A 17396-nucleotide genomic window follows, 5' to 3' on the forward strand; every position below is an offset into this window, starting at 1 on the left:
TAACAGGATACAAATGTTACGTTTACTTCTAAATATTACCCAACATGGTATTATGCTGATTCACCTATAAAACACACAAAAGGGGTAGCAATTGGGCTAGCAAAAAATTTAAGATTCATGGTGGAAGATAGATTGGTAGATCCAGAAGGTTGGTTCCTATTTCTGAAAGAGAAATTACAAGGAATAGAATATACATTAGCAAATATTTACTGTCCTAATAAGAAATCAATGATATATTTGGAGGGCCTATTAAGAAAACTTCTAGATTTCAAAAGGGGATACCTGATTGTGGCAGGAGACTTTAATTTCTGCATGGATTCTTGGATGGATACATCATCGTGGGCGCAGAGAGAGGGAGGTAGAAGCTTAAAGACAGTAAAATAAATGTTACATCAGTGTCAGTTGATGGATTCGTGGAGAATTAAACATCCAAGAGATAGAGATTATACCTTCTTCTCGCCAGCACACAGGATGTACTCAAGATTGTACTACATAATGATAGAACATAGACTCTTGGGCCCTGATTCACTATTGGGCGTGGGCGCATATTTATGGGCTTAAGCCCAATTTTCATGGGCGTCCGTCCATTTTTGACCCTGCAACCTAATTCACTATTGAGCAGAGCCCATAAGCAGACGCCCAATCTAATTCACAAAAAGACACACGCCCGGAATCAGACTCACAAAAGCAGACTTGCTAAGAAGCACGTCTAACACCATGAAAAATCACTGTAGAGACATGTTCACTTAGAAATTTGCTTTGCCAAATATCAGGACTTCACTTTAAACAATATCTGCTATTTCCAAAAAAATTAAGAATGTGTTAAAAAACGTTTTTCTCAAGGAAATCGACACAGTAAAAATCTAGATGCCCGTGCAGTGTCTTTGGCAGATAGAACTGAGCATGTGCAGAACACATTTTAGTCCTCTGCCATGGGCGTTTGCTTTTTAGCCACTGACTAATAGTGAATCTGATTGTGGATTCCTCTGACAGCCGGCACTCGGTCGCGACTACTGTGTTTAATAAACAGCATTAAGCATATCTTCATGTAATCTAATTAGATTTCCTTCGTTTTAGTGATTATATTTTTGTTTCTTATCCTTTATAATTATTTCTGTTATGATTTTACTTATTTTGAAGGTCTAGATAAAATTTATTTTGAAAGCTGAATGTAAAAATAAAGGTCCGCAATAAAAAAAAATAAAATAAAAATAACAGCGTGGGTCCCCCCTCTCATCCATACCAAGCCCTTCGGGTCTGGTATGGATATCAAGGGGGAACTCCATGCTGAAATTTAAAAAAAAAACAGCGTGGGTCCCCTCAATATCCATACCAGACCCTTATCCAACGTCAATCGCGGCGGCGGCAGGGACCCGAAAAAAAAAATAAAAGTTACGCTCCCGTCGGAGGCTTCCAGCCTAGTGAAGAAGAGGCTAGCTGACAGTTCTTATATAGGTATGGGGCGGGGCCAGCCGGGGACATCATCTGAGTGACCCGCCCCATGTCACATGCTTGCTGTTCCCGGCTGGCCCCGCCCCATACCTATATAAGAAATGTCAGACTGTCTCCTGCATTCAGCTAGTTAGCCTCAGTGGAGAGACAGGGTGACATTTCTCAAATAGGTAAGGGGCGGGGATGATGTGCCCGGCTGGCCCCGCCCCATACCTATATAAGAACTGTCAGCTAGCCTCTTCTTCACTAGGCTGGAAGCCTCGGACTGGAGCGGAACCTTTTTTTTTTTTTTTTCTTTTTTCGGGTCCCTGCCGCCGCCGCCGCCGCCGTGATTGACGTTGGATCTACTTCGGGGGACATTGTTTTAATAAAGGACTTGTCAAAGACCCTGTACTGTGTTTTTTTTACACCACACTTAGTTTTTTTGTGAATGAGTCTGCGGACCGTGTACCGCAGAATCATTCACGTAGGGGGGGGGCGGGATCTGGGGGCCCCCTTGTTAAAGGGGGCTTCCAGATTCTGATAAGCCCCCCGCCCGCAGACCCCCACAACCACCGGCCAGGGTTGTGGGGAAGAGGCCCTTGTCCTCATCAACATGGGGACAAGGTGCTTTGGGGGGGGAGCCCCCCCTGCCCCAAAGCACCCCCCCCATGTTGAGGGCATGTGGCCTGGTATGGTTCAGGAGGGGGGGTGCTCGCTCGTCCCCCCCCCCTTCCCTGACCTGCCGGGCTGCATGCTTGGATAAGGGTCTGGTATGGATATTGAGGGGACCCACGCTGTTTTTTTTTTTACATTTCGACGTGGAGTTCCCCCTTAATATCCATACTAGATCCGAAGGGCTTGGTACAGATGGGAGGGGGGACCCACGCTTTTTTTCTATTATTTATGCAATAAAGGGAATTATTTTACATTCAGCTGTCAGTGGGGAACCCCGCTGACAGATGAAACATTAACTCATGGCTGTCGCTCCTACAATCCCGCATGAGTTATGTTATCAACTCATGCGGCGTTTTAGTAGTGAAAACCAATGCAGCGCTCATGTTTCAGCTGTCGGCGGATTTCCCCACTGACAGTTGAATGTCAAAGTATTGCAGGGATTTAGAAACAGTTCTTTAAATAACTGGCGTGGGGTCCCCCCTCCCATCCATACTAAGCCCTTCGGGTCTCGTATGGATGTTAAGGGGTACCTCCACGCTGAAATTAAATAAAAAACAGCATGGGGTACCCCCCAAAATCCATAACACATACTTATCCGAGCATGCAGCCCGGCAGGTCAGGAAAGGGGGGGGGGGACGAGCGAGCGCCTCCCCCCCTCCTGAACCATACCAGGCCACATGCCCAATTATTCAAACATTTGTAAACAGACCAATTAACTGAAATGGTTTGGCATTTGTACCCCAAATATGACGTTCCCTGAGGCGTTGGTAAACCGAGGTACGCCTGTATTAGTATTGCAATCCTTTGTATTGGGATACATAGAACCATCATACATGTGAATTGGCAACATAGCACAACATTTGTGTCACATTGGAGATATCTGGCTAGTTAAACTGACCATGCCCAGGGACCTAGGATTGATTCACAGCACAGAAATACAGGCTGGGTTAGCAATGTAGCTCCGTGGGTTAGTGGTTAGCACTGCTGCCTCACAACTCTAGGGTTGTCGGTTCGAATCCCAACCCCGGCGAGGTAGTAGCATGATCTCCGTGTGTGGCTGTCTTCACATACATGTTCTGGCAACATCTTTGCATTCTGTCTAAATGATCCCTAAAATGTGAATTAGAATGAGGCCTTGTCTGTTGAAACACCTTCAAAGCTGCACCTTATGTGAATGTCATACAATGGTATAAGATAAGGGCCTGAATCACTAATAGATCTGATAATGATGGTTTACACTCCACCCACTTTTGTGAAGGATTTGGCAAGCAAAGAGCTGACAGAGAGAGAGAAGAGTGAGACGAAGAAGAGTGCGCAAGAGATACATATGAAGAGTGATAAAGAGAGACATTCAGAAGAGTGAGCGAGAGAGAAGAGCGAGCCAGTGAGACGAAGAAGAGTGAGCGAGAGAGAAGAGCGAGCCAGTGAGACGAAGAAGAGTGAGCGAGAGATACATACTGAGGAGTGATAAAGAGAGACATTCAGAAAAGTGAGCGAGAGAGAAAAGACTCGGTTGGTGAATCCACACATCAAACTTGTCACAAATCCTGGCGTGCATTTTTCCCCCAAATGCATAGCAGACCCTTATCCCAGCAGGCAGGTACCGCACGCCTTCAAAGATTTATTTCCTTTGTTGATTTTCCTGCTTCGCTCACACTATATGCAATTGAAAATTACTCTTTAAGTTGCCAATTTTACTGTGTTTTCTAGAGAATTACTAACTAGTTGTGTTTTCAATTGTGTGTAGCATTGCGATTTCTATTTGAGTCTAGATGTTAAATTGCTAATAAATGGCCACAATTCTCAAATACCTTTGAACTCTCGCTGCAACAAATGGTGTATGTTAATACACTCACATTCATTATATCCAATATCAGGTACGATGTCAATGCACAAATCGCACCTGAAATTGCACACCCTGGATGTGACTTGTCATGTGATTGGCATGGCCAGCAGCTTGCTCTTTGCATGGCAAATTGCACCCAATGTTACTGGGGGCCAACACCACTGTCACATCTAATCCGATGCGGCAATTGTCCAACTTACAGTGAAGTTGCACGAGTTCACAATCCAATTGGATGTGAACAGAGCCTACAGTGGCCAATAGGGTGCGACTTGGTCTACGATTTGCAAGTCGCCTGTCATGCCAATTGCATGGCAATCGCAAACAATGTTACTGGGGGCTACCCGGTCACATTAAAGCAGATTTCTAAGTGGTGTTATTGACGCCACAGTCACATCATGTGACTTGCATAGAAGTTGCATGATTTCAAAGTCGGGGTACATGGTGATTTCAAGTGCAATTTGCAAGACATTCGACATCGATCTCTCAGCAAATTGCATGAAAAGTAGTGTATTCATTACTCTATTATTACTTGCGGCTCCTACCAAGTTTGAACCACAACAATATGAACGCTCCAATAGCGTGCTCATTGAGTGGGACTTGGCATGTGATTTGCACAACATGCAAGTTGTAAATCGTCTGCAAAGTCGCACCCTATTGTCTGCTATTAGAGTGACCACATGGGTGCGTTTCAAACACTGATTTCTATAGTAGTACATGTACTACTTTAGTGGCAATTTGCATAGAGATCTGTGTCAGATGTCTTGAAAATTGCATTGAAATGGTCAACTTTACTGTAAGTTGCATGATTTGTAAATCAGCTTTGCCCAGAGTGTAATGTTTGGTGATGTTTGATTTCTGGAGTGTTTTACCAATTGATGGGAAATTCACCATACTAGTCAAATCGATTTGTCATTTTCAGTATTGCATACAAGATGTGGTCATGTGACTGTCTTAACTCATGCGAGAATCTGGAGGGAATTGTGACCATAGTAGCAATAAAGGTTCCAATTGGGGTTCCCTTTCACATCCCTGCTCAATGTATGCTGCACACGTACATTTCACTGTATATATCTTTCTGATTTGTGGGGCCTGTATACCAAGGGTTAATGCAGGTAGGAAGCGGATTCATCAGGTGAAAACACTTTCACTGACCAAACTAAGGTCAGTGGTGGGTGTGGCTTCATTGGGTGTGGGGCCTTGTTTGGCGTGCTCCAAATACAACCTAGCTTATATAAAGATGTGCAGTAGGGAGTGATTTGGCCTGTTACTAGGCCGGGTGGTTTGTGACTAAGTCCTTGCTTGTAGTGGATTGGGGGAGGAAGAGATTTTGTGCTGAATTGCCCCAGACACCACTCAGGCTGTGTTTGGAAGTGGGCTGGAAATGTTTGCATATTTTTGGCCTTGTAAAGTGTGTTTGTGTGTTATTGCACAATGATTGTGTTTTTTTCTCTTTGCATTGAAAGCCTCACACATGTCAATCGTTTTGTTTAAAATCTGCTCTTGTTTTAATTTTGCTTGCTTATTTAGACTCAAATGCTTTTTTCTTACACACCTGCTGACAAATGTATGTGTAGGGTGTTTGTAGAGGTGGGAGGGGTTTTTCACATATGTCTTGTTTTCTTTATATTTTGATGTGTAGACTTTTTTTGTGAATGGATCTTTATACTAAATGATTGTGTAAGTAAACCTTATGTGCACGAAAATGTTACTTGATTCATCTTCCCCTTTGTTTCCTGCTATAACCTGAGCACACACAGTTCATTAGAAGTATCTTTAGATTGTAAGCTCTTATGAGCAGGAGTGTTTTATTTTTGCCACATCAATCCTATTTTTGTGACTCACCAAGATATTGACTGTACCTACTTGTTCCTGCTGACCTAATAAATGAAGATATATTTGATCAATAAATGTTTCACCGATGTTTTTGTGTTTATTTTATGTTCAATATATGAACAACCTTAATAGTTACTTTGTATACTTATATAATCTGCTCAAATGTAGCTTGTAAGAGCATGAATATGCAAGTGGGTGCAAACTGGCTTTTTCAAAACCAAACAAAAAAATAAAAAACCTGCTTGCACCACAATATTGTTATGTACTAATGAATATGTCACATTCACTGTGCAGCCAGCTACAGGTTTTCTACAATTTGATTTACAGTAATAAAATAGTCCCCACTGTATGTTGATTTTTGGCCTTTGGCAACAAATATATATTAGCCAAGGTTTAAAAAGAAAAATCACTAAAACATACATTCGCGAAAGCTATCATAGCCGTGCATAGAAATGAGCGATCGTGCATAGATATGCGCGATCGTGCACAAATAAACGCCAAACAGGTGTCCCCCATGGCGCACGAGCAGCTATCCTCCTGGAAGTCCGTCATCTGGTGCGCACGCACCCGGAAGTGGTTGTGGGGAGTGTAAGTGGATGAGAAGTGGTTGGAGGTTTTGTGTTGGTTGAAAATTTTGATAACTTTATTGGTATTTGGACATGGCGAGAGCACAGTTCTCAACTGAGGAGATGATCCTTATATGTAAAGTAACTGTGGCCATTGCAAATATGTTTATAACATGTGAGGGACAAGTAATTGTAATTTTGTGGGTGGGGCCTAGCAGAATCTCACTTGGTGCACATGCTACTTATCTGTACATTAGCTCCTGGGTATTGATGGGTCAATTATATTAACCACTTGCCTACTGGGTACTCATACCCCCTTCCTGTCCTGGCCAATTTTCATCTTTCTGCACTGTTACCCTTTGAATGACAATTGTGCGGTCATGCCACATTGTACCCATCTTAAATTTGTATCAGTTTTTTCAGACAAATAGAGCTTTCTTTGGGTGGTATTGACTTGCTGCTGTGAGTTTCACTTTTTGCTCGATAAACCACAAAATAGCTCATAATGAATAAAAGTCTGTTTATATTATAACATTTGGTAAACTGGTAATTTAGCAACACTGATGTGCGTTGATGAGGCGGCACTGCTGGCCACAGGTGGGCACTGATCATCGGGGCCGACCCCTGCTTTGATAACTGCTGGTTCTCGGCAGTACTTTCCACACATTCTGACAGCGTGATGAAAGTGCAGCCAAGACCCGGCAAATGCATTTCCCGGTGATCAGCGTGTCATTGGACATGGCTGATCACATGGTAAAAAGCCGCTGTGATTGGTCTTTACCACATCACGTGATCAGCTGTGTCCTTAGGACACAGCAATCATGGAGAGCGCGTTCTGCCAGGATGTCATATGATACCCTCCCAGAGCTGCCTGGATGCAGTGTAGCGTTATTCGGCTATCTGCGGTCGCCAAATAGGTAACCAGCTAGGCCTTCATGGCTAATCTTTGAATATCTGGACATGTATACTGCGTATAATGCATTACATTCTACAATGTGTTGGTGTACATGGTATAACAGTGTGCAATGCGTTGCTGGATTCTGCATGACAGTGGACAGCGTATCACAGTGTGCAATGCGTAGCTCCAGCCTGCATGACAGTGTACAGTGCATTACAGTCTACAATGTGTGGGTGTACACGGTATTACAGTGTACAGTGCATTACAGTCTACAATGTGTGGGTGTACACGGTATCACAGTGTGCAATGCGTTGCTCCATCCTGCATGACAGAGTACAGTGCATTACATTCTACAATGTGTGGGTGTACACGGTATTACAGTGTACAGTGCATTACAGTCTACAATGTGTGGGTGTACACGGTATCACAGTGTGCAATGCATTGCTCCATCCTGCATGACAGAGTACAGTGCATTACAGTCTACAATGTGTGGGTGTACACGGTATTACTTTGTACAGAGTATTACAGTGTGCAATGCGTTGTACACTGCAGTGTGCACTAAAGCATTTTACACTCATGCACTGTACACACTAACGCATTTGACATTTCTAGTGTGCAATGCGTTAGTGTGCAATGCCTTGGACAGTACAATGCATTTGCAGTATTGGTGTATGTTTATTAAGCACAGATAATTCATCTGATTTTAGTTATCAAGGAGAAGTCTTCTCTGTCCCCCTGTTTATGAGGTGGAGGACAATTGTTTTCCGAAGAGGAGAGGAGACTTTTTTTCAAGGAGATCTGTATAGATTTCCAGAGATATGTGTAGATGGTTGAGGGGCTGCATGTGATCTCCGGAGATAATTGTGATTAATGATCACCTGAGTTAAACCAGTGAATGAAAAGTGTAAAAAAACATGGATTGAAAATAATCTGCACTGACCACTGTGCTTTGTCAAGCCACATATTGGCACATTCTGGTGTCACACAGATGCGATGTGAAATTTGCAGTGTTTTCTGTGCAAGCGCTGCACCGCATCACAACCGCAACCCCTTCATGCCACCTGCTGCGGCTTTCTAGGTGAAGTTACCAACACACCAATATTGGTACACAAAGCGTATTGCGATTTGCCAAATTGGATGGCATGCCTATTCACACCCATGTGCATACCCTGAAAAAGGGTCCTGCACATTTTTGGCCCGGATGCGGTGCAATTTGAGGTGTGCAAAATGTTTGTCTCTAATTGCAACGCACACAAATTGCATGTGATTTGCCCAGGAGTGCGGTGTTAGACCACAATGCATGTATGTGAAGCCAGAATAAAAGGATGTGGATTTGGTCTATTTTTACTTGCGCATGTTAACATTATGGAAGTGCGTTATTCTTCTGTTTAACATGCTATAGAAATGCAACATGCATTTGGATGTAGTGTTTTTGTATGTGCATTTTGGAAGTATTCTAAACACACATTGACCCTAGGGCCACACCATATCTTATGCAGGCCATAGATGGGTCGAAAATCGGCCGATTTTTCGGCCGAAAATAAAATCGGCCGATTTTCGGATCGTTAGTGGGCTATTTGTTCGGCCGTTTTTCGGTATTTTGGCAGATTTTTTTTTTTGGTAAAGTTGGAAAAAAACGGCCGAATTTGCCGATCGGCCGATTTTCGCGGCAATGATGGGCAAATCGGCCGATTTTTTTACTGATAAAAAATCTGCACATGAGCAGTGACCTGCAAGAGGAAGACAAAAAGAAGAAAAAGAAGAAGAGGATGATGATGATGAAGATGATGAAGAAGAGGATGATGATGATGAAGAAGAAGAAGAAGAAGATGATGAAGAGGAAGAAGAGGATGATGATGAAGAAGAAGAGGAAGAAGAAGAGGAAGAAGAAGGATGAAAAATGAGAGGAATTCCAGTATGGCAAAAAGTGTCCCTGCAGAGAGCTCCGCTATTTCTTTGACAGTTCCTTGACATTTACAGCGGTTGCAACATTGTATCTATTTGTTTCCGAATAAAAACATCTGTATCCGAAATGGATACAAATACATTGTTGCAACCGCTATAAATGTCAAAGAACTGTCAAAGAAATAGCGGAGCTCTCTGCAGGGACACTTTTTGCCGGCTGTAGATGGGATGAAAATCGGCCGATTTTTTTTTTTACCATTGCTGGTAACGTCGGCCGCTTGAACAACTGATTTTTCATTTTTTAAAAGAAAAATCGGCTGTTTTTCTCCCCGTCTATGGCCTGCATAAGCATTAGTGTGCCTGGGGGAGGGGGGGGCCTTTGGCCTTTCCAAACACAGTAGATGCTCCAAGAATGTTTCCTTGAACTCTTGAAATGGTTAAAAAGGAAAGACACTCTAGATAGCCTGCACTGAGAATTGACTGTCATGATGACGTGTCAATGATTATTTGCTCTCATTTTTCAGGAGTGGTACTGCTTGCGGTTGAAGCTGGTAGAAATCCACCTTCACGTCCTCCACTCACCTTCACTTGTGGCCAGTGGATATTTTGTGGCCGCAGGCAAGAACTGGCATCGAGGACCTGCATAATGACCCTGGCATGCCAGAGGTGGTTTGGAAGCAGCACAGCAATTTGACCATCCCTTTCCTCTATGTTGGTTTTAGGGTGCAGAATTGCTTCTCGTTCGTGAACGGACTGTCGCCGGATATCAGAGTCCCCATATTTTCAAGATATGTTTTGGCCATGTTGGCTTATTTTTATGTTATTTTCCAAGTGTGTCGCACCTAACCGCACAATAGTGTGGTGCCATGCGTATTTGTGGCTGTGAATGGGGCTGTTTTTAATAGACGTGTGTAGGTGCAACAACGTTTTCATCATGGTACCTGCGCACATCTACATAGGGCATTGCATTTCTTTGCTGTGCTGGAAAATGTGTGTTCTTGCATGCGTTTCTGCACCACCAATGGTGTGAACAAGTCCTAAGGGCTGGTTCACACTATAGAAACAGTCTAGATGTGTTCCTGATGGGGTTTTTTCATGCCCTTTTGGCATGCATGTTTAGTGTGTTCCAGTACATTTTGGATGCGTTTTGGACATGTTTACATTGCATTTTTGTATCCCTTCCACTTATTTTTTTCTATTTTCTTTGTATTCAATGTAGTTAGGGACATGTGCGTTTTAGTACATTCAAGGACGTTTCAATGTGTTCCAGTACAGTTCTGTGCAGAAACAATGCAGCGCTGATGTGAACTATGACATTGACAACCATATAACCTTCTTTCTGTGCGTTTGTGATGCTGAAAAAGCAACTGAAACACATGTAGTGTGAACTGGCCCTAAAGGTTATTAGAGGTCAGGGAACAGGACTGACCAGGAATTGTGAATTCAATCAGACTAGTGGTGAGATACAATCAGCAATTGTATAATAATGTGAGATCTGAGCTGTAGCTGATAGAAAATGAGACACATTCACTTGATCAGTAAATAGATAGTTAAAGAGTGGGGCGGTGATCCATAGATTTGCATATGGGACAGGTGATGATGGGGTGGGGGAGGGGGTCAAGTTGTATAAGGAGACAGATTTAAAAGAGAAAAAAGTTACAATGAAATATACACGGCATGAAACTTGCACATGACCTAATTGGCAGAAGAACAGTACGCAAGTAACATTCATCCACTTTCTAGTCACTAGGCAAAATCATAATTGATTGATCTATATTCCTGCCACAACCCAGAAAATTGATCTCCATTTTTTTGGGATGTTGCCAAGACTGGGATTAGAACCCATGACCCAAGTGCTGTAAGTTCTGAGCTCTAACCACTAAACCACTGTGGGAAACACAGTTTGAGCTATAATGTAGAATAGTTACATTGTTTAAAAATGATAAAGCGAGCGCTGGTCAAATGATATAGACTAGTAAAATGGTATTACACAAGATAAATATAACCACGAACAGTAGTGCATGAACTCGTGAAAGGTCATCCACCCCTGTGACAGTGTACTACACTATTGAGCACCTTTCTGGCTCCTGTGGCTGAGCTAATTCCTCCCCAGGACCATTTGGGCACCCACCCTGATGGATGGATGGATGGATGGATGGAGCTGGATGACTAACCCATAGCTGCCAGCATACCGCTGCACCCCCAGATGTGCGATGTGTATAACCCATGCACATTAATACTTTTGTTCTGGTGAGTGTAGACCAGTCCCAAGGGTGGTTTACCTTTCACGAGTTCATGCACTACTGTCCGTCACGGAGAGAACACATGTGCCATTCATAGGCACTCTCTGAGTTGGTACTCTCACACCAAGGACATTCCATTATTCAGGAATAATTATATGAACTTATTTTAGCACGATTTACCAGTTTACATCATTATTGCAATTCTTTACACTTTTTGGTTTTTACATGCGTTCATTATTGATCACATGCATTTATAGCGCTGCACTTGTCTTTAACATAGAATAGTTATGTGATTAAAGAGAATGAAGATATATAACTATATTGGGAAATTAGAAGTATATAAATTATTTGAGATATAAGTGTGAAAATGTTTAACATTTGAAAATAGAATGTATGACATTCATTAGTAAATGCAATACTTTCCTGATCATTTTGGAGAAACAGCAAAAAAAAAAAAATAGCAAAAGAGAATTTTCAGAATGTAATAGTACAGCTGTATTAGAATTTTCTATCAGAAAAACGCCAATGTTAATAAAGCCCGCGCTTGTGCGCCATCTAGCGAATATATCCGGTATTGCACCTAAAAATGTGCCAGACAGGATACCTCATTCACTAATGGCAAAGTAGTCAGTAGACGCTCGTTAATGAGCTTGCTAGACGCTGGTCAGACCACTGATTGATTGACCGGAGTCTGCCTGAATGGTCAGTCTCTGCTATTACACTCACATCTTAGTGAATCAGGGCCCAGGAGTCAATGTTAAATTCCAATATTGAGGCGATGTCATTTTCAGACCATGCACCTGTCATAATGAGATTAAGGATGGGAAGGGAATAGAAGTAGTATGTGGAGATTAACAAGATGCTTATACAGGAAGTAGAGATGGATAAGAGAATAAAGAAGGAATTAGAACTATATTTCACATTTAATGAGAAAGAAGGGGAATCCGTTGCAACTGTCTGGGAAGCGCATACATTAGGGAAATCCTGATATCGATAGGGGCTTAAAAAAAGAAAGAATGGGGAAAGAAAATAAGGTTACTAACAGAGGAATTATTTGATTTAGAATTACATTTGAAAAAAATAGAAATAGAGGTACAACAGAAGAAAACCCAAAAAAGAGAAGAGTTAAAAGATTTAATGGGACAGGAAAAGAACAGCAAAAGAACGCTATCAGTGGGGGAATAGACCAGGGAAATATTTAATGAGAAGGTTAAAGGAAAGGAAATTGAGAAATTATATAGAGAAAATAAAAGATGAGAAGGAAGAAATGTTTCTTTCAACCACTGAAATCGCTAAAACGTTTCAAAAATACTATAGTAAATTATATGCTATAAAATCTAAGAACTCTAAAGAACCAGAGGGAGAAAGAAAGAAAAAAAAGGCAGGTATATTTAGAGGAAGCTGGATTACCTAGACCAGAGGAAGAGAGATTAGCAGCTTTAGATAATATTGCAGGAGGAAATGTATGCCGCATTAAAGAGCACAGCTACAGGAAAGAGCCCTGGACCAGATGGATACACCTTGAGATAGTATAGGAAATTTAAAGAACTACTTGTACCTAAGACATGTATGTACATGAATGCATTGGGCGAGGGAATGGAAATGAGAGAAGAATCACTGCAGGTATATATTACAGGAATACCGAAAGAGGGGAAAGATCTGTCCCAGTTACAGACCTATATCGCTATTAAATAGAGATATAAAACTATATGCAAAGGTCCTAGGAAATAGGATGAAAGAGTTGATGTCGAACGAGATTCACGTAGATCAGGTGAGTTTTATCCCAGGGGGGGAGGGAAGGGATAATGGATTAAGATCGTTGCTTCTTCTGCAAAAGAGTAAGAAAGAGAATCATTCGGTTTAAGTGCTGTCGACTGATGCTGAAAAAGCCTTCAATAGGGTAGACTGGGGATTTATGTTTGATAAACTGGAAGCATTAGGAATTGGGCCCAGAATGTTGCAATGGATAAAAAAGCTATGTAGCTTCCCATCAGTAGCGGTGAAGGTAAATGGCTCATTGTCACAGTTCTTTAAAATGTATAACGGAACAAGGCAGGGATGTCCACTTTCTCCTTTACTTTTTGTTATATTCCTCTGTTATATCCCTGGAATATAGATGTAAAGGGAATTTTGGTAGGAGATATGGAACATAAGGTAGCGGCATACGCTGCCATGTTATTCTATATTGTAAACCCTAGAGTAACCTTACCCAATCTAATTAAACATTTAAAACATTATGGAGAGCTAACAAATTTGAAAATTAACCCCTCAAAAACTGAGATATTAAATATTACTGTTTCAAAGAAAGACAAACAAATCCTACAGAAAGCCTTCCCCTTTGTATGGAGAGAAAAGGAACTGAATTACTTAGGTGTAAAGTTAACTCCTTTGTTAACCTCTTGCCGACCGCGCATAGCCGAATGACGGCTTCACCGCGGCCGGCCAGTTCTGAGTGGACGTCATATGACGTCCTCCCAGAACGCGCTCTCCTGCGCGCCCCAGGGGGCGCGCACCCGGCGATCTCCGTGATCGCTGTGTCCTACGGACACAGCTGATCACGTGATGTGGTGAAAGGCCGATCCCACCGGCCTTTTACCACGTGATCAGCGGTGTCCAATGACACGCTGATCAGAGGGAAATGCAAGTGCCGGTTCTCGGCTGCACTTTCCTCATGCTGTCAGATCGTGAGGAAAGTACTGCCGAGAACCGGCAGTTGTCAGAGCGGGGATCGGCACCGATCATCAGGGCACTGATGATCAGTGCCCTGATGATCGGTGCCCAGCAGTGACACCCGCAAGTTCCGCCCAGCAGTGCGCCCACTAGCCCCGCCCACCCGTTCCCAGCAGTGCCCCCACCTGTGCCCAGCAGTGCACCCACCTGTGCCACTCTGCAGTGCCACCTACCTGTGCCCAGAAGTGCCACCTACATGTGCCCAGCAGTGCCACCCACCTGTGCCCACCAGTGCCACCCACCTGTGCCCACCCACCAGTGCTGCCCACCAGTGCCACCCACCAGTGCAGCCCAGCAGTGCTGCCAGTCAGTGCCACCAGTCAGTGCCCAGGGGTTGTGCCAGCCAGTGCCGCCAGTCAGTGCCCAGAAGTGATGCCAGTCAGTGCCGTCTATCAGTACCCATCATCAGTGTCACCTATCAGTGCCGCCTATCAGTTCTGCATATCAGTGCCGCCTATCCGTGACCCCTAATTAGTGCTGTCTATCAGTGCCGCCTATCCGTGCCACCTCATTAGTACTGCCTATCAGTGCCCTTTAGTGCTGCCTATCAGTGCCCATCAGTGCCGCCTATCAGTGCCCATCAGTGCCGCCTCATCAACGCAAATCAGTGAAGGAGAAAAAATACCTGTTTGAAAAATTTTATAAAAGAAACAAATAAACTTTTTTTTTCAAATTTTTTGCACTTTTTAAAATTTATAGCGCAAAAAGTAAAGCGCCCAGTGGCGATTAAATACCACCAAAAGAAAGCTCTATTTGTGAGAAAAAAATGATCAAAATTTCATATGGGTACAATGTTGCATGACCGCGCAATTGTCAATCAAAGTGCGGCAGCGCTGAAAGCTGAAAATTGGCCTGGTAAGGAAGGGGGTATAAGTGCCTGGTAGGCAAGTGGTTAAAGAACATATACCAGATAAACTATAATCCATTGATAAATAAGTTGAAGGAAGAATTGAGGAGTGATCAATAGGATCACTCTTGGATAGGTCGTATAAATATGGTTAGGATGGTGCTAGTCCCAAAGATTCTGTATAAATTTCACATGCTTCCAATATACTTATCGGGGTAATTTTTTGAGACTATAAAAAAGATGATACTCAAATATATAAGGGTCAGTAAAAAACCGAGAGTTAAATACAAAGTACTGTGTAGAGACAGAATTATTGGGGGTTTAAATGTGCCGGATTTGAGGAGATATTGTTGTTCTGTGCTGATTTCACGAATAGCAGATTGGATATACAATCCAGGGAGAAAGAGTTGGGTAAAGATAGAAAATACACTGAGTGAGACACAATTAGATAAGAATATTTGGCTTCCACAACAGTATCACATTTCTTCTGAAAGCACAAGTATTTTAACACGGAATGTTTTTAGGGTTTGGGATAGAATTCATAAACAAAGGTGGTGGGAGTAAAATTCAGTTAATACCGATTGGGGGAACAGAATTTCCCCCCCCCCCGGGGAAAGAGAATATTGCAGGTAAATGGAAAAAAGACAGAAATGTACGTTTAAAAGATATCACTGATAATGGGAAATTGTGTTCTTTTTTAGATTTAAAAGATAAGACAGAAGTATTTTCTATGTTGAATGAGTGGCATTACTATCAATTAAGACGTTTTGTTGCAGCGCTCCCGCAGCCACTAAGAGCGGGGTATCCATTTGAAAAACTCTTTAGTATGGATAACATATAAAAACAAGTTATTTCTTGTATATATAAAATCCTTACAGTGTTATCTGGATCTGTTCCGCCACCGTTCATGGAAAAGTGGGAAAAGGAGCTTGGAACAAAATTGAATGAACAAGAAAAAAATAAAATATTTAAATTAGCACATGATATGAATATAGTAGAAATTAATTATAAATGTCTAGTAAGGTAGTATATTCCCCCCAATGTGGCACATAATTTACGATCAGAGAGTTCACTTTTATGTTGGGGGGGATGTGGGATGAAAGGTACAAAGGCACATATTTGGTGGGAGTGTCCTAAAATACAAGAATATATATGAATTACGGTCCGTCTTTTTGAAATAATTTTTAGTATATATTTGTGTGCCACTATTAATAAACCAAATATCTAAAAAGTGTATTTCTTTATTACTTATATTCCAGCTCAATGATATATTTTTATTATTACTGTTTAAATTCTCATATAATTCTACCAATGAGGATTCGTTTCCTTTCCAAAATATTATAATATCATCGATAAATCTTTTGCAGAGGACTACTTCTTTTTGTTTGTTAGTAAATATGACTTCCTCTTACCATTTCGCCATATAAAGATTGGCGATACTTGGGGCGAATCTAGCGCCCATAGCCACTCCCCTTATCTGTAGATATTTATCCTGGTACCAAAAATAGTTATGGTTGAGGCAAAAGTCTATACATTTAAGAATATATTTGTGTTGTTTATTAGGGAGGGTAGAATATTTCTTTAAGGCCCAGTCGGCCGCTTCTAATGCCCCTTCATGCCCTATAATTGTGTACAGTGAAGACACATCTGCTGTACTTAATATTAAGTCATTATTTACTTCCAATTCCTGCGTTAACTTTATCACATTTCGTATCCTTAAGAAATGCTTCTGTTTGCTCTACCAAAGACTGCAAGAATTGGTCGATGTACTCGCCCAATCTTGATGTTAATGAGTTTATTCCATTGAATAGGTGGATTATGTGTGTCTTTATGAATTTTGGGTATAGAATATATAACAGGTATTCTACAGATAGAGGGAGATAGATACTTGGCTTCTTTATCATTCAATATAGCTTTCTTATTTCCATAATCAATTTCTCTAATGTTTTCTTATAAGTACGTGTTGGATTACTGTTCAATACTGTATATGTCTCTGTATCTTTTAGCATATTATCCATAGCTGTCTCATAAAACTCTTTGGAAAGAACCACTATTCCTCCCCCCTTGTAAGCAGGCCTTATAACTATGTTCTTCCTGCTATTTAAACTTTTGATTCCTCTACTCAGAAATGCTTCTTCCTTAAATGTCTTTATTTTTAATGCTTCCAAATCTTTCGTAACTAACTTTTTAAAAGTATTAATATAATGACTATCCACATTTTTCGGATTGAATAAGGATTTATTGTTTAAATTGCTATGTTGAATATTCTCTGGCTTACTTGGTTTATCCATAATCGGAGTTGTTTACGCGCTTAAATGTCCATGTAATTTATTATACATAGGACGTACTAAATGCAGTTTGAAAGAACGCATGAAAGAGCATATTCATAATATTAATATAGGTTTTTACGTATCATCAT

At 41.6% G+C, this 17396-nt stretch overlaps 1 long non-coding RNA gene across 1 annotated transcript in view; it reads right to left on the reverse strand.

Annotated features, from left to right (window-relative positions):
• The window catches only part of LOC149461596 (uncharacterized), a 22225-nt gene continuing 4829 nt past the window's right edge, over nucleotides 1–17396 (reverse strand). Inside the window, exons 2-3 of the long non-coding RNA XR_016312827.1 lie at nucleotides 283–365; nucleotides 1–162 (exon numbers count right to left, since the gene is read on the reverse strand). This is a non-coding gene — a long non-coding RNA (uncharacterized LOC149461596). The remainder of the gene's footprint in view (nucleotides 163–282; nucleotides 366–17396) is intronic.

The sequence above is a fragment of the Staurois parvus genome, unplaced genomic scaffold (genome assembly GCF_062004578.1).
Source record: "Staurois parvus isolate SC_StPar_1 unplaced genomic scaffold, SC_StPar_1.0 ptg000198l, whole genome shotgun sequence".
NCBI lineage: Eukaryota > Metazoa > Chordata > Amphibia > Anura > Ranidae > Staurois > Staurois parvus.